A 7,872-nucleotide genomic window follows, 5' to 3' on the forward strand; every position below is an offset into this window, starting at 1 on the left:
TGTGACACTACCACTTACTCGATCACTTAACTGACTTGTTGGGTCATAGAAACCTATGGGTTTAGGCAAGTGCATAATGGCAAATGTCCATCACTAAGTATTGCATGGAATATTTCAAAACCTCTCCATGAGCTGTTTACCACCTCTCAGTTTTCCCTTTCCCCGAATTTCATATAAATTGGGTCACATAGTGCATATGTAGCCTCTTCAGACTGATTCTTTCACTTGTCAAAGGAAAATCAATGCAGAGTTGGTACTGAGAAGAGAGCTCTGTCCAATGGAGCCAGGAGCCCATTCAGAAATTGTGACCTACCTTATCGCTTCTCAGCCTGAATCAAATCCTGAGTTTTGACCTGATGAAGCCACCCAGAACATCTGCCAGAAAATTGTCTATCAGCCAGAAAATTGTCTATCTGCCAGAAACTTATCTACTTATTGCACTCTTGGCCTCAAATAATTCAGGACATACTGATCACCTGAGTTTCTAAGCCATTATGAATAGACCTCCTGTGCATTACTTGATGTTAGTTTTTGTTTGAACAGTTTTTCAAAGAGGTTGTCTAAATTTAAGAGGTGATTTTGTTTTGGATTCTAAGTTGAGACTGTTTGGCTTTGGAAGAAACTGCCACACTGTCTTCCAAAGTTGGCCGCACCTGTCTTCCCCTAGGATCTTGATTATAGTTTTGTATGGTTATTTTCTATCTGTATACCTTCTTTAGCCAGATGTTTGTTTCTATCTTTACCCACTTTTAATGGGGTTGTTTGTTTTACATTTTATTGGTATAACTTGAGTACAAATCCTTTATCAGATGCACATTTTGCAAATACTTTGTCCTAGTTTGTGATTTCTCTTTTGCTTTTATGAATAAGACCTTTCACAGAGTAGACTCTATAGTTCTATAAAGTCCACGTCATTAATTTTGTGTTGATCTGTAGATAGGTATTTGTTGTTGTGAGTTAAAATTCATCACCAGACCCAAGGTCTTACAGATTTTCTCCCTTTTCCTTTTAAGATTTTTATAGTTTTGTCATTTAAATCTGTCTATGGGCAATCTTGAGTGAACTTGGCTATCAGTTGCAAAGTTTGTGTTTATATTCTCTTCATTCTATACGTTTTTAATTAATTGATCCTTAGCCAGTTTTTGAGACAGCATAGTGAGCTATTTGGCTGTGTTTCATTTTGGATTTCCAAAGGCACTACATAGAGCAGAACTGCATTCAGGATGAGGTCCCTGGGCTTTGTGAGCTCAGCGTTCCCTGAACTTTTCTTATGGTCCACAGGGGGGCGCCAAACCCACCTCTGACCCGCAGGGCACAGGTGCATTCTGCCCATGGACTTGGCCCCTTGCACAGCTGGCAGGGGCTTGGTCTCTTCAGGACTGTCAGGGCTTCGTCTTCTAGACAGTGGGGCTGTGTCCATGCTGACATGGGCTGAGTTTCCTTGGGCATCACTGTGAAAAGGCGTCGTAAGAGGGAAAAAGACAAAGTGGGGAGAAGCTTCCTGTGTGCAGCTGACTGTTCAGGGGAGTTCTGTCTTCAGAGGAACCTCAGAAAGAGGTTGATGTGGAAAACTGCGGGGTTTTAGTTGGTTTTGTGTGCAGTGGAGACGGTGACCAGTGATGTTCTTTGGTGCTTGGTGCTCCATTTTCCTGGTGATGTTTATTGAGGGGAGTGCTCCTCCCCTTTTGTATTTCCTTGGTCCCATTTTCTTGAATTAACTGGCCACAGCCATGTGGGTTTATCTCTGGGCTCTTTATGCTGTTACTCTGGTCCGTGTGTCTGTGTTTGTGCCAGTTCCTCACTGTTGTGGTTACTACAGCTCCGTGATACAGTTTGATGCTAGGGAGGGAGATGCCTCTGGTTGTGTTCTTAGAACTTCTCTGGCTGTTCAGGGTCCTTAGTTGTTCTATAATAATAGTAGGGTTGTTCTTTCTATTTCAATGAAGCATATCATTGAATATTATATTGTTGTTGCAGTGGATTTATCGATAGCTTTGGGTAGAAGCAATAATTTAATACCAGTAATTCTTCCAATCCATGAGTACAGAATATTTTCCTGTTTATTTGTGTCTTCTTTAACTTCTTACTCAATGCTATATAATTTTTTGAGTACAGGTCTTTCACATCCTTGGTTAAATTTGTTCCTGGATATTTTGTTCTTTTTGATACAATTATAAATGTGACTGTTTCCTTAAATTTTCCTTCTGATAGGTTATTATTACTGTATAGAAATGCAACTGATTTTTGTACATTGGTTTCATATTGAACTTTACAGAATTTATTTATTTTACCAACTGTTTGTTAAGTGTTGTGGAAAATTGTAATGTTAAAATCTCACTGTTTCTCCTCATCCCAGGTCGTGCACAGGATCCAAGGCTTGCTGGCTACTGGTGTACTCCTCCCACAGTGCCTCTTAATAACAAGTGGACTCCTACGAGGGCGATGAGCATCACAACTTCGGTTGACCTTGGTCTGGGTGAGTCTTGGCTTCTAGAACAAGGTTGGAAGTCTGTCTTATCAGCTTCTCTGTCGTGGTATTGATATGGTTGTTTTGAAAAGTAGTGGACTTTCCAGTAATTTCTATGATGGTAAAAACTACTCACAGTTGTCCCTTTATACAAAATACCGTAGGGTGCTTTACCCCAAACAGGGTTAGTCTCCCGAGGAGCCATCATATAACCCATCAGTGGAGAAGCCATGTGGCGTCTGCATCACTGTGTGACCCGCCGGCCCCTTCAGCTGTCACCGCTTGGTCCAGCTGCTTATTCTCTGTTTCTGGGTTTGCTTATGAGACTCTCACTGTGACAACCTTGATGGATGTGAAGCACACACGATGACCATGTGATCTGGGAGAATTTTATGGCTCTTTTCACTAGGGATCTTTTCAATGTTTGTTAATGGTGTAAGTTGTATCAGTTCTACATCCCTACGTGATTTTCACTCTGATTAAAAATACATATGACACTTTTTAATTGAAGTCATTTCAGGTACACATTTCTGTGGTATTAACTACGTTTACATAATTGTACAAACAAGTTCAAGAACTTGTGTGCCTACTTTAAGCATGGGAGATGCCCAGGAAATCGAGTAATTCCCTGAAATGGCCAAGACATCACCTGAAATACCATCTTTCTCTAATACCAAAAGAAAGGAAGTTTATGTTCATCGTATAGATTTAAATCTTAGCCTTTTCTATTGATAAGTTTTTTTGAGATTTAGTCTTTCTTTTATTCCTGGTACAGAAAGGGAGATTACTTTTCAAATGTAGATTTCCCTTATAAATGTAAATTTGCCTCACAAAAGACAATTTTGAATCGGGTTTCATAGAGTCTTATGGGTCTTATTTTTTAAGAAATCTGCCCAATGTAATCTTCATGCCAAAGAGGTATATTTTAGGGTGTCATTTGCCCTCTTTCACATGGGTGTACCCCAACTTGCTTATATATTCATGCATGGAAGGACATCCTCATATTTTAGTTTTAAGCCAATATGAGTAGAGTTGCTGTGCATAATTGCATGCTAGTTTTTGTTTGGACACTTTTTCAAAGCAATTGTCTAAATACTAGAGGTGCAGTGTTGGATAATGTCACTTTTTTGGAGTTCAGTGGTTCTAATGAGTGTGCAGTGTTATATCATTGTTGTTATAATTTGCAATTTCCTACTGGTATATGATTTTTGAGAACATTTTTATATGCGTATTTACTATCTGTGTGTTTTCTTTGGAGAGGTGTTTGTTAAGATCTTTACCTATGTTTATTGGGGTTGTTTGTTGTAAAGTTCTTGGTGTAATTTTAGTCCAAATCCATAATCAGTTTTGTGTTTTGTAAATTAATGCTTCTCAGTATGTGTCTTGTGTTTCGGTTTTCTGAATAAGGTCATTAACAGAGTTTAAATTTTAAATTTTTTAAAAATTCTATGATATAAATTTTACTTCTGTGGATAGACTTGGGGATTTTTCTAAAAGTTCATCTCCTAGACAAGGTTATGTAGATTTTCTTACATGTTTTCTTTTAGAATAATTCCAGATGTGCATTATATAATTGTCTGTGGACAATTTAGAGTACATTTTGGTGTGAGTGGTAAAACCTGAGTGGTTGTGGCCTGCAGTTCCCAGCTGGCGAGCGGATGGCACTGTTCTCTGACCCTCAAGGTGCATGTGTCTCACTGAGGGGGTTGGCTCCTGTGGGAACTTGGCTCCTGCAGTGCTGGTGGAGGCTGGGTCTCCTCAGGACCTGCCGTGGTCTCAGCTTCAGGACAACACTCGACCAACCAAGTCCACCCAGCCAGGAGCCAGACGTCTCCAAGGATCACCAGGAGGCATCACTGTGGGAGTAAAAGGTGAGGAAAAAGTGGGGGGAGGCCTCCTGTGTGTGATTGCAACTGAGGAGGTCCATTTTCAGAGGATCCAGCAGGGGCTTGATGTGGAAAATTTTCAAATTTACTTGATCTTGTGTCTGGTGTCATTTTTGGGGGTATGGTGTCCCATGTTCTTGGCACCTTTATGGAGGGGACTGTCCTTGTCCCACTTTGTGTTCTGGGCTCCGTTGCCGTGGACTAACTGGCACCCTAAAGGCGGGTCTATTCCTGTGCTCCCTGTTCTGTTCCTCTGGCCCATGTGCCTGTTTTTGTGCCAATGTCTTACTGTATCTCTGCTGGGGACGGTGGCTTCCTAACGTCGTGTGAAGCCAGGGAGGGAGACGCCTCCAACTGAGTTCTCCCTTCTTGAGGTTGCTCAGGCTATTCCAGGTTCTTTTTTGTTCTACACAAATGGTAGGATTTCTTGTTTCCTGTTTCTGTGAAAAAAATGCCACTTGAGTTTGGTAGAGTTTGCAGTTGATGTGTGCACTGCTTAGGCTTCGTGAATGTTGCAGTGATGTTCTTCTAGTGCACGAGCACAGCTTTTGTTTTGTGTGCGTCCTCTTCAATTTCTTTATCAGTGTTTTCTAACTTTTCATGTGCAGGTCTTTCACATTCTTGGTTAATTTTATTCCTAGGTTTTTTTCTTCTCTTGGTGCAATTGTTAAATGGGATTGCTATATTAATTTCTCTTTTTGAAACTTCTGTATTAGTGTATAGAAAGTCAATTAATTTTTGTGTATAGATATTATATCATGTAGCTTTATTAAAGTTATTTATTATTTTTTAACAGTTTTTTTTTGTATTCTGATGTGGAAAAGTAGAATTCAAAATTGCCGCTTTTTTTTTTTTAAATCACATCCAAGTCGTTCACAACAACCAAGACACAGTGGGTTATGATATTATCTTATGGTGTCTCTCAATAATATGTAGATTCCTGCAAGGGTGATCAGCTGAACCATTTTGGATCAACTGGAACTGGAGAAGGCTTGGGCTCTACAGTGAAGTTTGATGTTTTCTCTGCTTTCCTGTATTGATTTTGACATGGTTGATTTAGAAAATTATTTACTTTCCAATAATGTTAACCGTACAGAAAATGTGCAGAAGTAGTACAATGTCCTCTTCATCTTTAAGCTCAGGTTTCTCACTCATCACTGATGTAGCACGTATGCCACTTCTCATGACAATCTCTAGTGTGTTCTAACCTTGAGTAGAGACACTCTCTCTGTGTCACCACATAACACCCAAATGAGGATTCATTATGGTTCTCACTTCATAATGCAGTCCACAGGCTCAGTTCCACTGTCGGCACCTGCTCCAACTGTATGGCAATGGGTTTTCCCAATCCGATCCAGTGTTTTTTTGTTTCCTGGAACTGTTCTCGAGACTTTCCCTTATTTCCCCAGCTTTGATTGAATTAAAGGGCACACGATGAGTGTGATCTGGGTGGCTTCTTTTTCTTAGGATGTTTTCATTGTTCATCCATGTTGTAACAAATATCAGCACTTCATGTTTTTCATTGTGATTAAATCTGTTCCATATAACATGTACCATTTAAACTGCTTTAAGTATATAGTTTCATTACATTCATGTCATGTTGTTTTTGGATATTAACTACGTTTACATTGTTGTAGAAATATTCTCAGCACTCATCTCCACTACTTTTTCAGTTTCCCCAAGTGAAACTGTATCCATCAGACATGAATTCCTAATCTCCTGGCAAGTACATTGTATGTTTTGTTATTGAATTAGACTTATGTGGATACCTCAGCTTAGAATCATAGAACGTTTGTCCTTTTTTGGTTTGATTTGGTTTGTTTCCCTTGAATGACTGCAAGGTTCATCCACGTTGTAGCATGTGTCAGAATTACCTTCGTTTTAAAGGCTGAATCCTATTTCAATGTGTATATACTACATTTTGTGTATGGAATCATCCACCCATGGACACTTGGGTTGCTTACGTCTGTTGGCCAGTGTGAATAGGGGTGGTATGAACATGGCTGTAGAAATGTGTTTTTCAGCCCCTGCTTTCAAACCTTTTGGGCTTATAGTCTGAAGTTGAATCAACAGGTGATAGATGTTTTCCACAGTGGCTGCACCATTTTACTTTATTCCTTTCAATGGCAGAATTATATGACAGTTTATTGATGCACTGTAGTTTGCATATCCTTTCATCCATTGATGGACATTTGAATAGTTTCTACCTTTGAGCTGTTTCAAATCATGCTGCCATGACTATTAGTGTAGTGCAGCATTTTTTGTTTGGACACCTGTGTTAAATTTTTTGCCATATATGTATATGTATAAGAGGGAAGTTGCTGAACCAAGTGATAGTCGTTGGGGGAAAGCTGTGACTCAGTTATGATCATCAGAGACCTTAACACAGCCAAGTAACCTGTAGCTCAGCTTAAATTGAATAGTATTTACCAACGTCATCGACCATCATAATGTGTTGAGTCAGTGGTCACAGGACATTCAGAAATTACACATCCGCGTCCACATGCAAATCAATACATAGCTTGCTGTATCAACCCCCTGCTTACTGCTTAATCTCATACTTTGTCTGTCCTTATCACCTTGCCAACCCCCTCCAAACAAGGCAAAGGATGTAACTATGTAAGATTCAACTGACTCATCTAACAAACATACTGCCCTTACTTCACCCACCCAGTTACTATAACTACAAAGTAGCCTTTTAACTGTATCCACCAACTGCTTAGATATATAAGGCTTATATTGATAGGCATACCCCTAGATCTGCTGTTTACTTTGAACAAAACTAAAAACACAGTGCACTGTAGCAGTCTCCAAAAGAAATATTATATATTTAATACTAATTTTAACACAATGTGGAGTACTATACCAAATACCAAGATTTCAGACAAATACAGAAATCTCATGTCGAAAATCCTACTCAACCTGTTGATGTAGCTTCAATAATTAAAGCAAGGCAGTGAAAATGCCTGGATGAATTTACTAACTCCATAAACATATAGATTTCATTCCAGCCTTTCTAATAACTTGTAATAAAATTACACATGCAAGTTTCTGCATTCCCGTGAGAATGCCCTCTAAATATTTTAAAAGAGTAAAATCAGCTCTCAAGCACCCTGGATGTATCTTTCAATGCCTCACTGACCCATGCCCCTATGGGAAGTGGCAGTGATAAAAATTAAGCCATAAATGAAAGTTTGACTAGGTTATCATAACTAATTAGGGTTGGTAAATTGTCACACCAGGTACCACTGTCATAACATGAACCTCAAATAATAGAAAGTCAGTGTGACGTGTGCTAAAGAGTATTGCAAAATAAAGGTAAGTCCTAGCTACGGTGTGCAAAGCCATAGCTAAAGTGAAAATGAGCTACTAAAATGACTTTAACATTCCTTGTTACAGGTCAGTAAAGATTCAAAGTCGTATCTGTGTGTCAGTAAGGGGATAGATATCCAACTATACATATCTTTAGATCAAAATAAAATGATTATAACAAAATTATTGGCCAAATGAATACTAGCA

Source organism: Vicugna pacos, chromosome 18 (genome assembly GCF_048564905.1).
Source record: "Vicugna pacos chromosome 18, VicPac4, whole genome shotgun sequence".
NCBI classification, from domain to species: Eukaryota; Metazoa; Chordata; class Mammalia; order Artiodactyla; family Camelidae; genus Vicugna; species Vicugna pacos.